Source organism: Tetrao urogallus (genome assembly GCF_951394365.1).
Source record: "Tetrao urogallus genome assembly, chromosome: 8".
NCBI lineage: Eukaryota > Metazoa > Chordata > Aves > Galliformes > Phasianidae > Tetrao > Tetrao urogallus.
This window is the reverse complement of record NC_136821.1, coordinates 36,937,697-36,954,807: the sequence shown is the minus strand read 5'-3', so window position 1 is coordinate 36,954,807 and position 17,111 is coordinate 36,937,697. Positions and strand designations below refer to the sequence as shown.

The 17,111-nt window shown below is 44.7% G+C and overlaps 1 pseudogene across 1 annotated transcript; it reads right to left on the bottom strand.

The window, feature by feature from the left end:
* Nucleotides 1-619: 619 nt before the first annotated feature.
* LOC306949133 (osteoclast-associated immunoglobulin-like receptor) lies at nt 620-15,552 on the bottom strand (annotated as a pseudogene). The gene is made up of 5 exons: nt 15,417-15,552; nt 14,282-14,449; nt 13,885-14,163; nt 13,572-13,803; nt 620-647 (listed from the first exon to the last, which is right to left on the bottom strand). The product of its transcript is annotated as an osteoclast-associated immunoglobulin-like receptor (transcript).
* Nucleotides 15,553-17,111: the final 1,559 nt, after the last annotated feature.

Below are 17,111 nucleotides of genomic sequence, written 5' to 3'. Positions count from 1 at the left end.
CTTTCATAGCTAGTTTTTTTGTGGGATTTGACTGCTCATTTAAATGAGCTGAACATGCATCTTCAAGATGAGAAATCACCTGATCTGTGCTGTTTCAAATCAAAACAAAACGAAAAAAAAAGGAATGGAACTTGAATTATGGCAAGTTGAACTTATGGAAAATGCTTTCATGTGTTTTGATATGCTGGCTAAACAGAGTCCGGTGAGCAGTGCAAAATACACACCCTTGCTTTCATTTCTGATAAAGAAATTTGAGACTAGGCTTCAAAACTAAAAAGGCTGAAAATAGAAGTGAATAAGCTGGCATTTGGGGAAGAAAGGCCGTATTTTTATAACTAAGCAGGTAATTCCGGAGGAATATATCACATCGTTGGGAGAAACTGCTATACATCTGAGAGAAAACGTCAAGTCCTTGGGAGACTTCCCGATGTGCGGAGAAGAGCCCGCAACTCGGAGAAAAGCTGCCGGGGACAGTCGCCCTTTCTCGGCGACGGAGGAACACGACAGCGCGGCTGGAGGCTGAAAGCGGCATTCTGCGATAAGCGCGACTTCTCGGGCAGCAACGGCAATCGCTCCGGAGCGCTTCACCGCGAGTGCCACAAACAAATAAATGAATAGCTTACTTTTTGGGATTAATTGAAAATGGCCTGAGAAAAAAAGAAGGAATAAATATATTAATAAATTAATATTAATATATTAATAATACAAGGGCAGGCTGCGCAGGGCCCCATCCAACCTGGCCTTGAACACCTCCAGGGACGGGGCGTGCACAGCCTCTCTGGAAGAAAGTGGCTTATTATTCCACATTTATGCACACTGAGTAGATAAGATGAAATACTTCAGAAGTACCAAAATTGTAACTTTTGTATTATAGGCTATTCTGTTTTGCCAAGAGGCCCTCAGCAAAAGAACAACTCAAGGGGCCTCTGACAGGAGGTCAAACTGCCCCTCTTTTGGATTAGGAGGAATGCAAGTGATGCTCCCCTACATTTTTCCTCCCAACTTACCTCTATCCCAGGACAGCAGGTGTCCAGGAATTGTGGCCTAGTGCAGAATGAGCAAATGTGAGAATTAGCAATATACGCTTAGCTAGCAACCGTTCATCTTTAGCCAGTAGCTGTATGTTCAGTGGAATGTTGGGAAATTGGTGAGCCTGCAGTACTCAGCCAATGGGGAACCAGGGCAGGGAGAGAGAAGCGTTGGCTGATAGGGCATAAAAGACACGAAGGCTGTTCTGATTGTTCTGATGGCTGTAACCCCTTTCCCACAATGTAATCTGCCAGGTAGTGGTGGTTTTTAGAGGTAGTAGCTCAGATACGATCAGTAAGGAACTTCATTTTCACATTGGCAGACTTTTTAGGAGCTCCTATCTCCTTAGCTCACTTGACAACTGGTGTCTTTAAAGAACTGGAAACGGCACTTATGTACTATCCTGTTGCAGGGACTTCAGAAGCTTGCTTCCAGTGACAAACCTAACTGCAGCTTTTCCACATTTGATAATGTACTGGGCATCTTTGCCAAGCCTTGTAGGGGTATGAAAGAACAACAAAGGAATTCCATGAATTGTTATGGGCTGTGGATATATCCACTTCTGCTTACTAATTGAAATATTAAATAAAAAAAATAAAAAAATGCGATGCTTTGTGGAAAGCAGCATCTTCTCTTGCAATCTTCTCTGTCTTAGGAAAAAACACCCTTGTTTCTCAGCTTTGGTGCTGTCTCGTTCTTGATATGCTTTGTGAATTCACATGACAGTTTTCTAACGACAGCTCTCTCCCACGATCACTGCAGCGACCATCTCCTGCATGCAACACCGGAATCTTCCTGAATTTCATTTCTGTCTCTGCAGATTTCCAGAAGAGTGCAATGGAACCAGCAACAGGTTTTGCAAGAATGGGACTTATTTATTTCGTTGATCCATAGTCCAATAGTATTATTGTGTAAATAAATACGAAGCTTGCATTTTGCCAAGGTTTGAACTTTGAATGGACTTTGGCCTGTTTCAAGAAAGAATGTTCCTGAGCCTTCTCAGCATCACCAATCATCCGGCTTGCTGGGTGGCATTAGCTGAAGAGTCATTGTCTTGGGCTGAAGATAACGTGTCCTCAGTATATATGAGTAACAAAGCTTCTTTGTAACGTATGACTAAAACATAAAATGAGAAAGCGTAACACTAGCGGGAATGTGGACCTTGCTTTTGAGAAACAATGCATCAGTGTCTGATTCCAGGGAAGCAGTTGCAATTTTGAAGGAGTTCTCGAGGTGTTTGCCAGAGGTTTTTGATGGAATATTGCTCTTTTGTCTCTGGGGTTGTAACCTTGGTTTTCCCTGTTTGTGTTAAAGGCAGATTTACAATTCTCATTCAGTTAATATTCTTTGATCCTTCATTTCAGTTGTATTTAATTTCTTGCCAGATTAACCTGGCATGTACAAGAATATATTTATTCCTTCTTGTTTTCTCAGGCCATATTCAATCAATCCCAAAAAGTAAGCCATTCATTTATTTGTTTGTTTGTTTGTTTGTGTATTTGTTAGGTTGTTTGGTTTTTTTATTGGCATTAGCTGCTTCTGTTGTTACAAAATCATCTACGGGCAGGAAGAGGCACCCGTATCCACGAAAGGTAAACTTCTTTCTCCTGCTCCTCTAGCTGTAATTTAACCAAAGGAACTGCTAGGGTAGACTTCCCAAATTCCCATCCTTCGTTTAAGCAACCAGAAATTGCTCCCTCTTTCTCAGTAATTTAAGATTACTTTCATTCCAATGGGGCGGAGCCCTCTCTGGGCTCTTCTAGCCCCCCACCCTCCCCCCCCACACTCCCCATGTCTCTCTGAGTGGATCCCTGGGTCTTACGGCCAGTGCCGTGACACTAGCAGCTGCTGTTATTCCCAGTTTACCTGCTCCTCTCCAGAGGCTCCCAGTACCAACACTGGGATTCTCTCTGCAGAGGCTAGTCTCACTTCCAGTGCCCTGTCCTCTCACCTCCCCCTTTGCAAGTCATGCTGTTTACAGCACAAGTCTCCCTCTGCAGCTCACTCTCTCACACCAAGTTCTGCTCGCGGGGAAACGGTGTGGGGGTTGCTCTCACACCAGCACAGATTAACTCACTTTCTCTTTAACCCTTTTTCCTTTGTCGTACCCTCAACTCTTACACTTCCACATACCCTCCATTCTACTTCTGTATACCAGTAACAATTACCTTTCTTATACCATCAAAACAGTTTGTCTCATTCCTTTCAAAATCCACAAATCAAACCGCACAATTCTTCGACTTCCACAAACGCCCAGCACTTGGTCTCTCCTGATTAGGGTACTCAATTAGAAAACTGCTCCCATTATTCCATGTATGTTCCCAGTTTCTTATTTAAGGGCCTTTTCTTATTTAATGGCCCTCCTGCAACATCCTCCCAATGTGCCAACATACACCTGAGAGGTGTTTGGTTTGGTTTTCTGTTTGTTTGGTTTGGCTTTTTTTGCTGGTGGGAGAGCAACCTCTCCACACCGAATAGCTAACTAACTAACACTAGAGGAGCATACACGTGCACTATGGAATTTCGAGCCACAATTCTTTGTAGTGTGGTTCTCTTTGGTCCACTTCTGTGTTCTGTGAGCACAAGGGTAGAAGAGAAAAGCCTCTCTGAAAGAGGCAGCTGGAGATTCGAGGAGCGACAGATGCTGTGCTCCCAGGGAGCACATTCGAAGAAGTCGGGAGAGATCCTTTCTGGACTGCGGCGAAAATAACCCCCTCCGGAGGAACGGCAGCAGGCTGAATTCGGACGTTCTCGGCTTCAGAACGGCACGACTTCGCTCTCACGGCTCGGAAGTGGCACTCGCGGTGAAGCGCTCCGGAGCGATTGCCGCTGCTGCCCGAGAAGTCGCGCTTATCGCAGAATGCCGCTTTCAGCCTCCAGCCGCGCTGTCGTGTTCCTCCGTCGCCGAGAAAGGGCGACTGTCCCCGGCAGCTTTTCTCCGAGTTGCGGGCTCTTCTCCGCACATCGGGAAGTCTCCCAAGGACTTGACGTTTTCTCTCAGATGTATAGCAGTTTCTCCCAACGATGTGATATATTCCTCCGGAATTACCTGCTTAGTTATAAAAATACGGCCTTTCTTCCCCAAATGCCAGCTTATTCACTTCTATTTCAGCCTTTTTAGTTTTGAAGCCTAGTCTCAAATTTCTTTATCAGAAATGAAAGCAAGGGTGTGTATTTTGCACTGCTCACTGGACTCTGTTTAGCCAGCATATCAAAACACATGAAAGCATTTTCCATAAGTTCAACTTGCCATAATTCAAGTTCCATTCCTTTTTTTTTCGTTTTGTTTTGGTTTGAAACAGCACAGATCAGGTGATTTCTCATCTTGAAGATGCATGTTCAGCTCATTTAAATGAGCAGTCAAATCCCACAAAAAAACTAGCTATGAAAGACATTTCTCATCTTCGCCTTTAAAACCAATGCTTCTTTTGGATTCCATAAATGACTTGATCTCATTTCGCAAATCATCACATCCTCGTAGCATTTTATCCCAACTCAGCCACCTTCCTTCGGAAAAGTAAATGATGCCCCCATAATCAGCATCTATACTTCTCATGAATTCCTGTAATTAGCAACTATTCAGTCCATTGGACATAATGATGTTCAGTGCGGCTCCTCCGAGAGGGGGTTATTTTCTCGGCAGTCCAGAAAGGATCTCTCCCGACTTCTTCGAATGTGCTCCCTGGGAGCACAGCATCTGTCGCTCCTCGAATCTCCAGCTGCCTCTTTCAGAGAGGCTTTTCTCTTCTACCCTTGTGGTCACAGAACACAGAAGTGGAGCCACAGAGACCACACTTTGTGGCTCGAAATGAAGGCACGGACACAACATCCAGAGCCAGGCGTAGTGCCTTCTGCATATATGTACACTCGGCGACGTCCAAACCGCTCCTTTCCGATGTGCGGAGAAGAGCCCGCAACTCGGAGAAAAGCTGCCGGGGACAGTCGCCCTTTCTCGGCGACGGAGGAACACGACACCGCGGCTGGAGGCTGAAAGCGGCATTCGGCGGTAAGCGCGACTTCTCGGGCAGCAACGGCAATCGCTCCGGAGCGCTTCACCGCGAGTGCCACTTCCGAGCCGTGAGAGCGAAGTCGTGCCGTTCTGAAGCCGAGAACTTCCGAATTCAGCCTGCTGCCGTTCCTCCGGAGGGGCTTATTTTCGCCGCAGTCTCTGGGCTGGAAGAGCCCAGAGAAGGCTCCGCCCCATTGGAATGAAAGTAATCTGAAATTACTGAGAAAGAGGGAGCAATTTCTGGTTGCATAGACCAAGGATGGGAATTTGGGAAGTCTACCCTAGCAGTTCCTTTGGTTAAATTACAGCTAGAGGAGCAGGAGAAAGAAGTTTACCTTTCGTGGATACGGGTGCCTCTTCCTGCCCGCAGATGATTTTGTAACAACAGAAGCAGCTAATGCCAATAAAAAAAAACAAACTAACTAACAAATACACAAACAAGCAAACAAATAAATGAATAGCTTACTTTTTGGGATTAATTGAATATGGCCTGAGAAAACAAGAAGGAATAAATATATTCTTGTACATGCCAGGTTAATCTGGCAAGAAATTAAATACAACTGAAATGAAGGATCAAAGAATATTAACTGAATGAGAATTGTAAATCTGCCTTTAACACAAACAGGGAAAACCAAGGTTACAACCCCAGAGACAAAAGAGCAATATTCCATCAAAAACCTCTGGCAAACACCTCGAGAACTCCTTCAAAATTGCAACTGCTTCCCTGGAATCAGACACTGATGCATTGTTTCTCAAAAGCAAGGTCCACATTCCCGCTAGTGTTACGCTTTCTCATTTTATGTTTTAGTCATACGTTACAAAGAAGCTTTGTTACTCATATATACTGAGGACACGTTATCTTCAGCCCAAGACAATGACTCTTCAGCTAATGCCACCCAGCAAGCCGGATGATTGGTGATGCTGAGAAGGCTCAGGAACATTCTTTCTTGAAACAGGCCAAAGTCCATTCAAAGTTCAAACCTTGGCAAAATGCAAGCTTCGTATTTATTTACACAATAATACTATTGGACTATGGATCAACGAAATAAATAAGTCCCATTCTTGCAAAACCTGTTGCTGGTTCCATTGCACTCTTCTGGAAATCTGCACAGACAGAAATGAAATTCAGGAAGATTCCGGTGTTGCATGCAGGAGATGGTCGCTGCAGTGATCGTGGGAGAGAGCTGTCGTTAGAAAACTGTCATGTGAATTCACAAAGCATATCAAGAACGAGACAGCACCAAAGCTGAGAAACAAGGGTGTTTTTTCCTAAGACAGAGAAGATTGCAAGAGAAGATGCTGCTTTCCACAAAGCATCGCATTTTTTTATTTTTTTTATTTAATATTTCAATTAGTAAGCAGAAGTGGATATATCCACAGCCCATAACAATTCATGGAATTCCTTTGTTGTTCTTTCATACCCCTACAAGGCTTGGCAAAGATGCCCAGTACATTATCAAATGTGGAAAAGCTGCAGTTAGGTTTGTCACTGGAAGCAAGCTTCTGAAGTCCCTGCAACAGGATAGTACATAAGTGCCGTTTCCAGTTCTTTAAAGACACCAGTTGTCAAGTGAGCTAAGGAGATAGGAGCTCCTAAAAAGTCTGCCAATGTGAAAATGAAGTTCCTTACTGATCGTATCTGAGCTACTACCTCTAAAAACCACCACTAACTGGCAGATTACATTGTGGGAAAGGGGTTACAGCCATCAGAACAATCAGAACAGCCTTCGTGTCTTTTATGCCCTATCAGCCAACGCTTCTCTCTCCCTGCCCTGGTTCCCCACTGGCTGAGTACTGCAGGCTCACAAATTTCCCAACATTCCACTAAACATACAGCTACTGGCTAAAGATGAACTGTTGCTAGCTAAGCGTATATTGCTAATTCTCACATTTGCTCATTCTGCACTAGGCCACAATTCCTGGACACCTGGTGTCGTGGGATAGAGGTAAGTTGGGAGGAAAAATGTAGGGGAGCATCACTTGCATTCCTTCTAATATAAAGGAGGGGCAGTTTGACCTCCTGTCAGAGGCCCCTTAAGTTGTTCTTTTGCTGAGGGCCTCTTGGCAAAACAGAATAGCCTATAATACAAAAGTTACAATTTTGGTACTCCTGAAGTATTTCGTCTTATCTACTCAGTGTGCATAAATGTGGAATAATAAGCCACTTTCTTCCAGAGAGGCTGTGCACGCCCCGTCCCTGGAGGTGTTCAAGGCCAGGTTGGATGGGGCCCTGCGCAGCCTGCGCTGGTATTAAATGTGGTGGTTAGTGGCCCTGCATGTGGCAGGGGGTTTGGAGATTCATGAAGCTTGAGGTCCCTTCCAACCCTGGCCATTCTGTGATTCTGTGATTCTGTGACTCCTCCGGCTGCTATTACTGGTGAGGAGAGCAGCTCTGTTTCCTGGGCTGATGGATGTGGTCCTGGCCCCAGAGGCATGCATTATATAGAGCGCAAGGTTCTGTTCTGTTCTATTTTGGGCCCAAACTTTTGTTACTTGCATTCTCTATAAGTGTTGACATGGTGACAGTGTCAAGCTCTTTACCAATCTATTGGCCTTTCTGGTTTGAGCAAGAAATTGCACTTCAAGTTTGTGCACTTGTTTTAGTTTGTGGGATGATTTCTACTCCTACGGTATCATATCCTTTTGATATTTTACTGTTGAACAACTAGAGTTATAATAAGGACAGAGAGTTTTGGCAAATGCAGAAGCAATCAAAGCACAGAAAGCAAAGCTTTGTAAGAGTTCCATAGTTTGTATCATATCATCATAAATTGATAATCATAAATTACATAAAATATCTCCATGGCTTTACCTTCTCCAATCAAAACAGAAAGGACTCATAGCCCCTTACAGTGAGGATTATCTAGTTAGGTTTTATACACAAAGTGCTCGGGAAAACTGTCGCAATTACTAACAGTACAAAAAGAAATTTGAGATAATTATAGCTGGCTAATACATTGTAGCTATGTAAAGAATGGAGGAGAGGCAGAATTCAGAAAGTTTTCAGAAATAGTTCAAAGACGTTAAAAAAGGTGAATTCCTGTATGACTGCAATGCACCCTGAGCCTTCGGAGTCCATAGGATGGCACTGTGTAGGCCTCTCATGCTGCTGCTGAGACCTTCAGCTCCAATTCTATCTGATCCAGACTGAATCTTCCTCATTCATTTGTCAGTCCATCACCAAGAAAAAGCCCAGTCCCTCTGCAAGCAGATGCAACAGGGGAACCCCAGGTTATGAAGGCAATATTTACATCCAGATGAAGTTTCTCACTTTTACTTAGGGCCAGCCTGACTTCCTTGCTGGCATCCCAGTCGTCCCACTGCCAAGGCCCGTCATCTCTTCTGCAAAACGCAAGTGCAGCAGTGCTTCTTCCTTGGCAGGGGACAGGTAACAGGAGGAGGCCCCTGGCCTCACCCCATGATTAAACTGTTTTGAGAGAAAGTGTGTGTGCTCATCCACTAGAAAAGGAGGCTGTTTGCATAAGGGGCTTCTCAAATAAAGCTTATGTACAGTTCAATGAGTGCTTTGAAAATTCAGGCTGTTTACAATGATTCTGATTTTGTAAGAATCAATTATTACAGAGTCTGCACTTCCTGAACAATTGAACTCACATTGTATTCCTAATAAACATAAATGTAATTTTAATCAATACACGTGTTGTATGTTTACACAATCCCAACTCACCTTTCTGAAACATTCTTTTGACTTTTCTGATCACAAGAGTATTGCACTGAGTGCAGGTGTCCAGTTGCGGAAAGGCCTGCCATAATGCTGATGTGTGGTGTGAAACTGGGGTGCTAGACACAACCAGTTCCAGCCCACTGCTACTCCCTCCTACTGCCCCACAGGACCCATTAGCCAAAGGGCAGGTAGCTCAGAGGGAGTGGAGCTCAGAAGAAAGATCCCAGAAAAGAGTGGGAACACCTTGGAAGAAGGTCATGGAGAAGGTGCTATGTGCCCCCAGCAACGCTCACCCTGCAGCTCCTGAAGAGCGTATGCTGGATCAGGGAGAGGTGTGAGGAGGAAGGGAGAGCGGAGAGGAGCTACTCTGCGACAGATGAAGGAGTCAGAAACGGAGGGGTGAGGAAGACCTGCTGAGCAGGGCATGGGATGAATAAATGAAATTTATTTTCCCTAAGTTAAATTTGTTTGACTTCTGAGGTAATATTCCCATGGGCTTTCCCCTCTCTCTCTGGCTTTCTGTGCAGGGGGAGTGAGAGAGAGGCTGAGTGAGTGTCTGGTGGCCATAAAATCAACACACCAAATACACTGTGGCAAAAGCAATATAAAATCAATATACATAGATTGACAAGTTACAGTCTCAGCACCTTGATTATTAGGAAGTCAGGTAGATCTTGATGCATTATACAATAGATGTTCTTATTGATGGTGTCGATTGCCTAAGCAAATTATGCCTTTGAAGTGAAAATTGTACAGCTGATTCCATGTGTATGTATGAGGTCTGCTTCAACAGTAACGTCTCCTATGTGATTATATTCGTCCACAAGATCAGAGGCCGACGCTGGTGGTGTGACAATAGAGGATGTACCTTCTCAACAGTATTCCACTACACGTATATTACATACCTGTATATATACATACGTATATACAGGCGTGTTAGTGTTTAGTGTATTTAGCTAACATCTTGACAGTTACCTGCTTTTTTCTTTTTTTTTTCTTTTTTTTTTTTTTTCAGTTTCATACCACACATCAGCATTATTTCTCCAAAGGTGATAAAGGATTACATATTTTCTATGGATATTTTCTTTGAGAATTCTTTTTTTGCCTTCGAATATACAAAATCCGAACATCCATGCTGCTTGTGATTTCATGCTCCTTCTGAAAATTCTTGCTTTTTTCCAGACAAGAAAACGTATATTTGTGTGATCCGTGTTTTATTATTTTTAGATCAAGTGATTACCGTTAGTCTTCTCAGTAAGACTGACATTCACTACCTATTTTTTCCATAAGAGCGCAATCCTTATTCTTGAGATGTAGTTAATATAGCGAGGCTAGAAATGATGGGAGCCACACCGAGCTTGGTCACTGCATCAAAGGTATCATTTTAAATCATATCTATTGAAAGTGAAACTGCCTAGTCATTTCTGTAAGCTAGTTGAGCTTATTTTGATAGCATACGTTTAAAGCGTGGATCTGAATGATCTTTTGTAAAATCTGGTGATATTCAGAAGGCAGACACCTTTGAGGTCTATAGAATAATAACACTTAGTTATACCAGTTATTAATCCACGTTTGCTCACGTTACTCATCCTTTTAAGTGAAGGTTGGGTGTCACTATATTATTGAAGTTCAGGGGAATAAAGTAAAATTGATTTTCAAATGGATTCTAAGATTTCATTTGTGTTTTTAATCCCTCTTTAGAGGAAGACAGCGTGTCAAGTTATGCAGTTTTACACAGCAGATTGAGGCCATGATCTTGGCTTTATAAACAAATACAGCAACAGTGGTAGTGAGAATCCATGATTTTATTTTCATGCAGCTTGAATGGTCTTTTCTTACTTTTATGTAATTATTATTACTATTTATTTGTATCATTTTTATTAATTGATGTTTTTAATTTATGCAAGTTCTGAAAATAATCAACTGGTTTTCCTTGGCCAAAACAAAACACCATGAGGTTTCCCTCAGGTGGCCGCGGCCTCTTAATTGTTTGTTACTCCTAGTGGCTTCTTCTCTACTAATCAGTTTGTAGATGACCTGTTGAAGAATAATGAGGTTTCCTTAGTTGAGTGAAGTATCAGAATATCAGTGAAAGGGTCAATGTAGTAGTCAATGTTTTTCATATTTGCATTAAAGATCATAATACAAACAGATTTCTGAGATGGACATATACTGGAGTCACTTGGAAGCAGACAGACAAACAGAACAACCAAGCTAAAACAACCAACTCAGCCCTCCCAAAACCCCCTGTCTCCCCCCCCACACACACACAAACAAACAAACAAACAAACAAAGAAAGAAAAACTAAAGCAACAGCCATACAGATAGACAGACAAACAAAAATAAAAACAAAAACAAAAAAATAAAGAAAAAAGAAACAAAGAACAAGAAAAAAAAACACACAATGGAAACTACGAAAAAGACAATGAGACATACAGAGTGATGGGGAAGAGAATTGTCAGCAATACCTGTAGACAGTATCTTCTAGAACTAACAGTGCAAAGGCAGACATACCTATGCAATAATAACACCAAAAACAAGATCACTACTGCATTATAATTCATAAGTCATTCTCTTCTAGGAGGCAGTTCTTTTGTCCATTACGTAATCCTGGAATGCAAGGAAATAGCAAGTATCAACTAGTAACAGTGTTACAATATCTCCAGCTCTAAAATGAGACTCCTTATCTGGTTTGGACTAACGGGCTTACAGCAGGTCAGAAAAAGACTTGTGTAAATACTAAGGACAGAGAACTTTCTAAAAAGTAAGCAGCTAATCAGCAGTATTTAACCTGCAGGAAAAAAAAACTATATGCTTGACTGTGCTTTGACTAATTATAGAAATATTTATAAGGCCCCATCCATACAGAATTCAGAGATTTACAGAACAAGGTAGTAAGAATCCCAAATGAATTTTTGCCCTTTTCTCAGAGCTGAAGTTAGAAATGCAATTTCTTGCTCAAACCAGAAAGGCCAATAGATTGGTAAAGAGCTTGACACTGTCACCATGTCAACACTTATAGAGAATGCAAGTAACAAAAGTTTGGGCCCAAAATAGAACAGAACAGAACCTTGCGCTCTATATAATGCATGCCTCTGGGGCCAGGACCACATCCATCAGCCCAGGAAACAGAGCTGCTCTCCTCACCAGTAATAGCAGCCGGAGGAGTCACAGAATCACAGAATCACAGAATGGCCAGGGTTGGAAGGGACCTCAAGCTTCATGAATCTCCAAACCCCCTGCCACATGCAGGGCCACTAACCACCACATTTAATACCAGAGCAGGCTGCGCAGGGCCCCATCCAACCTGGCCTTGAACACCTCCAGGGACGGGGCGTGCACAGCCTCTCTGGAAGAAAGTGGCTTATTATTCCACATTTATGCACACTGAGTAGATAAGACGAAATACTTCAGGAGTACCAAAATTGTAACTTTTGTATTATAGGCTATTCTGTTTTGCCAAGAGGCCCTCAGCAAAAGAACAACTTAAGGGGCCTCTGACAGGAGGTCAAACTGCCCCTCCTTTATATTAGGAGGAATGCAAGTGATGCTCCCCTACATTTTTCCTCCCAACTTACCTCTATCCCAGGACAGCAGGTGTCCAGGAATTGTGGCCTAGTGCAGAATGAGCAAATGTGAGAATTAGCAACATACGCTTAGCTAGCAACAGTTCATCTTTAGCCAGTAGCTGTATGTTTAGTGGAATGTTGGGAAATTTGTGAGCCTGCAGTACTCAGCCAGTGGGGAACCAGGGCAGGGAGAGAGAAGCGTTGGCTGATAGGGCATAAAAGACACGAAGGCTGTTCTGATTGTTCTGATGGCTGTAACCCCTTTCCCACCATGTAATCTGCCAGTTAGTGGTGGTTTTTAGAGGTAGTAGCTCAGATACGATCAGTAAGGAACTTCATTTTCACATTGGCAGACTTTTTAGGAGCTCCTATCTCCTTAGCTCACTTGACAACTGGTGTCTTTAAAGAACTGGAAACGGCACTTATGTACTATCCTGTTGCAGGGACTTCAGAAGCTTGCTTCCAGTGACAAACCTAACTGCAGCTTTTCCACCTTTGATTATGCATTGGGCATCTTTGCCAAGCCTTGTAGGGGTATGAAAGAACAACAAAGGAATTCCATGAATTGTTATGGGCTGTGGATATATCCACTTCTGCTTACTAATTAAATAAATAAATAAAAAATAAAAAAATGCCATGCTTTGTGGAAAGCAGCATCTTCTCTTGCAATCTTCTCTGTCTTAGGAAAAAACACCCTTGTTTCTCAGCTTTGGTGCTGTCTCGTTCTTGATATGCTTTGTGAATTCACATGACAGTTTTCTAACGACAGCTCTCTCCCACGATCACTGCAGCGACCATCTCCTGCATGCAACACCGGAATCTTCCTGAATTTCATTTCTGTCTCTGCAGATTTCCAGAAGAGTGCAATGGAACCAGCAACAGGTTTTGCAAGAATGGGACTTATTTATTTCGTTGATCCATAGTCCAATAGTATTACTGTGTAAATAAATACGAAGCTTGCATTTTGCCAAGGTTTGAACTTTGAATGGACTTTGGCCTGTTTCAAGAAAGAATGTTCCTGAGCCTTCTCAGCATCACCAATCATCCGGCTTGCCTGGGTGGCATTAGCTGAAGAGTCATTGTCTTGGGCTGAAGATAACGTGTCCTCAGTATATATGAGTAACAAAGCTTCTTTGTAACGTATGACTAAAACATAAAATGAGAAAGCATAACACTAGTGGGAATGTGGACCTTGCTTTTGAGAAACAATGCATCAGTGTCTGATTCCAGAGAAGCAGTTGCAATTTTGAAGGAGTTCTCCAGGTGTCTGTGAGAGGTGTACATGTGGTAGGAGCACCTATAGGTGCCGGTGTCAGCTGGAGTCAGCCCAAAGAGGGTGAAGGTGGCCGTGCCCCCACCATCAGGGTCCTGCTGCTGGACAGGGGCCGAGTGCCCATCCTTGTGCAGGAAGGTGGACCCTTGGTACATGTTCCTGCATCGGATGGTGACGTTGGTCCCCATCCCCACACGTCTCTTGTGGCTCATGGAAATGCCAGGTGGGGGGAAGCAGTGATCTGCATGATGGGAGAGAAAATGGATGGGACTTGGGCCTGTGAGGACAGCTCAGGGCCTCCCTCTGACCCCAGTGCACTCACCTGTAACTACCAGCTCCACAGGGTCACTCATCTCTGATGTCTCTGCTGGCTCAGACAGCCGGTACTGGCAACGATACGTCCCTGTGTGCACCCACGTTGTGATAGCAAAGCAGAACACGGCCATGTCCTGAACATTGCACTTCTTCATGCAGGGGGTGAAACCTCCTCCCTGGCAGAGCTGGACCCAGGCAGATGGCCGGGGCAGGTGACACCGCAGGGTGACATTGTCCCCCACTTCTAACCCCTGGCTAGGGTGCAGCAACAGGGAGGGTCAGGGCACTGGGACAGGGGGCAGCAGTCAGCCTTGTTCCCTGCACACCCGCCTGTGCCCCTCTGATGGCCCACTGACCACGCTCCCCTCCCTCTGGCCCCATTCTTCCCCCGTCCTCATATTCACTTTGCTTTGCCCTGCTCACTGCCACCAGCCACCAACCTGCAAGGGACATGGTCCTGGTCCCACACAGGGCCACCAACCCCCGTGGCACCACGTCCCCATTGTCACTCACCCAGGAGGAGGGCCAGCGCCACTGGTGCCTTGGGACAGGAGCAGCTTGGGACAGCGAGACTGCAGTGGGGACAGGGAGTGTCTGCAGATCCCTTTTCTAGATCCACAGATACAGGAGCTGGCAATAGAACATAGATGTAGAGCTCGTAAAGAAGAGCGTATTGTTTGCGGGCTTTTTGATGCTGCTCTGATAGCAAGGCAGAAAGATAAAAGGAGGGAGGAACTGTGTCACTAGGGGAGGTGATTAAGAGTTTGCAATCTGAGCTATAATTCAAGGGAAAGCAGTGGTGGCAGGCAGAGAGAGCTCAGCACACTTTGCAGAGCCATCTGCATGATGCTTCTGTGAGTGGGCGTCAGATTCAGACAGCAGCTGCTGACTTGGAGGGGTGGATGTGGTGAAGGAGTGCGGCAGCCCAGGGAGGGAATGAGAGGGAGTTGTGAGGAATCAGCATCAAGAGATGAGGGTAAATCTGCCCCTCGCCTTCTCCATCTCGTTACATCTGAACATCAACACGAGGCTGAAGAACCCTTCCCCTTCCCCATCCTCTTCCCTCTACCTTTTCCCTTACGCTTCCTCTTTGCTTTTTCCAGCACTGTGGGGATGCTTTGCATCAGTGCATTTCTCAAATGCCCTCGTGCCCTGCTGCACTGCCTCACGACCTCCGGAGATTGCACCTGCATCAAACATAGGAGGGAATAACTGTGAGTGCGATGGGGACATCAATCACAGCTCCCCACCACTGCCACCACCGCCACCACCAGGTTCCTGTCCAACTCCTCCCTGCCACCTGCGGGTTCTGGCTGTTTATGTGTCCCCATTCTCCACCACTACATCCACAGGGATGGGATGTGGAGACACTGACACGAAGGATTGACGGCAGGACAAACAAATGGGTGCTGACACCTACCTGAGTGCAGGTGTGGGCATCACCTCCAGCATCATGCTGACCCCAAGGGGGGAGGACTGTAGGCAGCAACCCCTGATGTGGTAGGAGCATCTATAGGTGCCAGCACCTGCTGGGGTCACCAAAGAGGATGCAGGTGGCTGTGCCCCCACCACTGGGTTCTTGGTGCTGCACGGGGGTTGAAGACCCATCCTTGTGCAGGAGGAAGGCGACCCCATAGTTCTTGTTCCAGCAGTGGATGGCAGCATTGGTCGCCATTTCCACATGTTCCTCAGGGCTGAGGGAAATGCCTGGTGGGGGTACCCGTGATCTGAGTGCAGAGAGGAGACAGCAGTGTGACATGGCCTTGGGGAGAACAGCACAAGGACACTCATTTTCCCAGTGCCCTCACTTGTTACCACCAGCTCCTCGGGTCACTGTCTCCGATGTCGCTGGTGGCTCCAACACCCAGCACTGGCAATGATACTTCTCTGCATCTTCCTTCTCTACACAAACCAAGGGGAAATCAACCGTGTACTGCACCCTGCCTGAGACTTCTTTGGATCTCAAATGCCCGTTCTGGCACACAGATCTCTGGAGGTCCCTTCCAACCCCTACAATTCTGTGATTCTGTGATTCTGTGATTTGAGGTGTTTGTAGCAATGGTCGTGGCATTCTCTGTTTGGCTGCAACTCTGACTAAATGGAATAGAATGATGAAGGAAAAGACAGAAGCTGGTATTCTCTGGGCAAATTTGCGTGCCAAATCCACCTTTAGCAGAAGAAAGATGTGGTTTTTCAGAACTCAGGAGAGCTGTACCCGCACATACTACAGGCATATATTTGATGAGCTTGCATTCCCCTTCTGTTGAATCAAAAACCTGGGCTAAGAAGGAATGTTCCATGTAGGGAGAAGAAGATGATAGAACGTGTTCCTTTCAAGGCTCGCGTGGGAAATGTCAGGTATGGTGCTGAAGGCACCATTCAGCCACGGGCCTTTTTTGCCAAAAAAGTCACAAGACAGGCAGCGCTGCAGAACTGAGTATTCTCCATGGATTTACTCATCGCCTGAACTAGACTGTGGCAATTGTCTTTGTGATCATCAGCATATAGTTAAAAGGGAGCAGCTGACAAAGGTTAGGGCATACCAGTGAGTCTTTCCATTTTGAAAGATTTTCATGTAGTCCTTGCTCATCTCTAAGTACTGAAGATTTATCAGAGTCACAGATTCCATCTGTCTTTCATCATCACCATGGAATATTATTCCAAAAGCTGTTAAGCTATTGCAAATGACCTTATCTGAGCCATGCTCTTTTTTCTGTTTTAACTTGAAATGCTTGTTATGTATTCATTTCATGTATCTCTTATTTTTGCCTTGCCTCAAGCTGGAAGTCACTCTAAGAAAGCCATCTAAAAAATTCCCTATTTAGTATGTGTGTACATCTCAGTGTGAATTGTAGTGTATGCTATCTTTGGTTCATGCTGTACTCTGTAATGTGGCAGTATGGCTGTACTCTTTCCAAAGCAGCATGCCTTTTCAGAAAGCACTTCACCTCCAGCTGAAGTTGTTCCTGTGTTATTGAACTGTAAGGGGGATAAGAAATGCCACGTGGAAGAAGCAGCTGCGCTGGCTGCTTCTCCTCTGTTGTCTGGGGGAACATCTGATAAGGTGCCCATCTTGTACCTATCTGTGGCTCCAGTGTGTGGCAATGTGTGGCAATGTGGCAATGTGTGGCAAGGCAGAAGCGAAAGACTTGAACTTGGCAGCTGGGAAAAAGCCTACAAAATAAGGCAGTTACGCACAGATTGAGATAAAAGTGACAGATGTGAATGATGAAG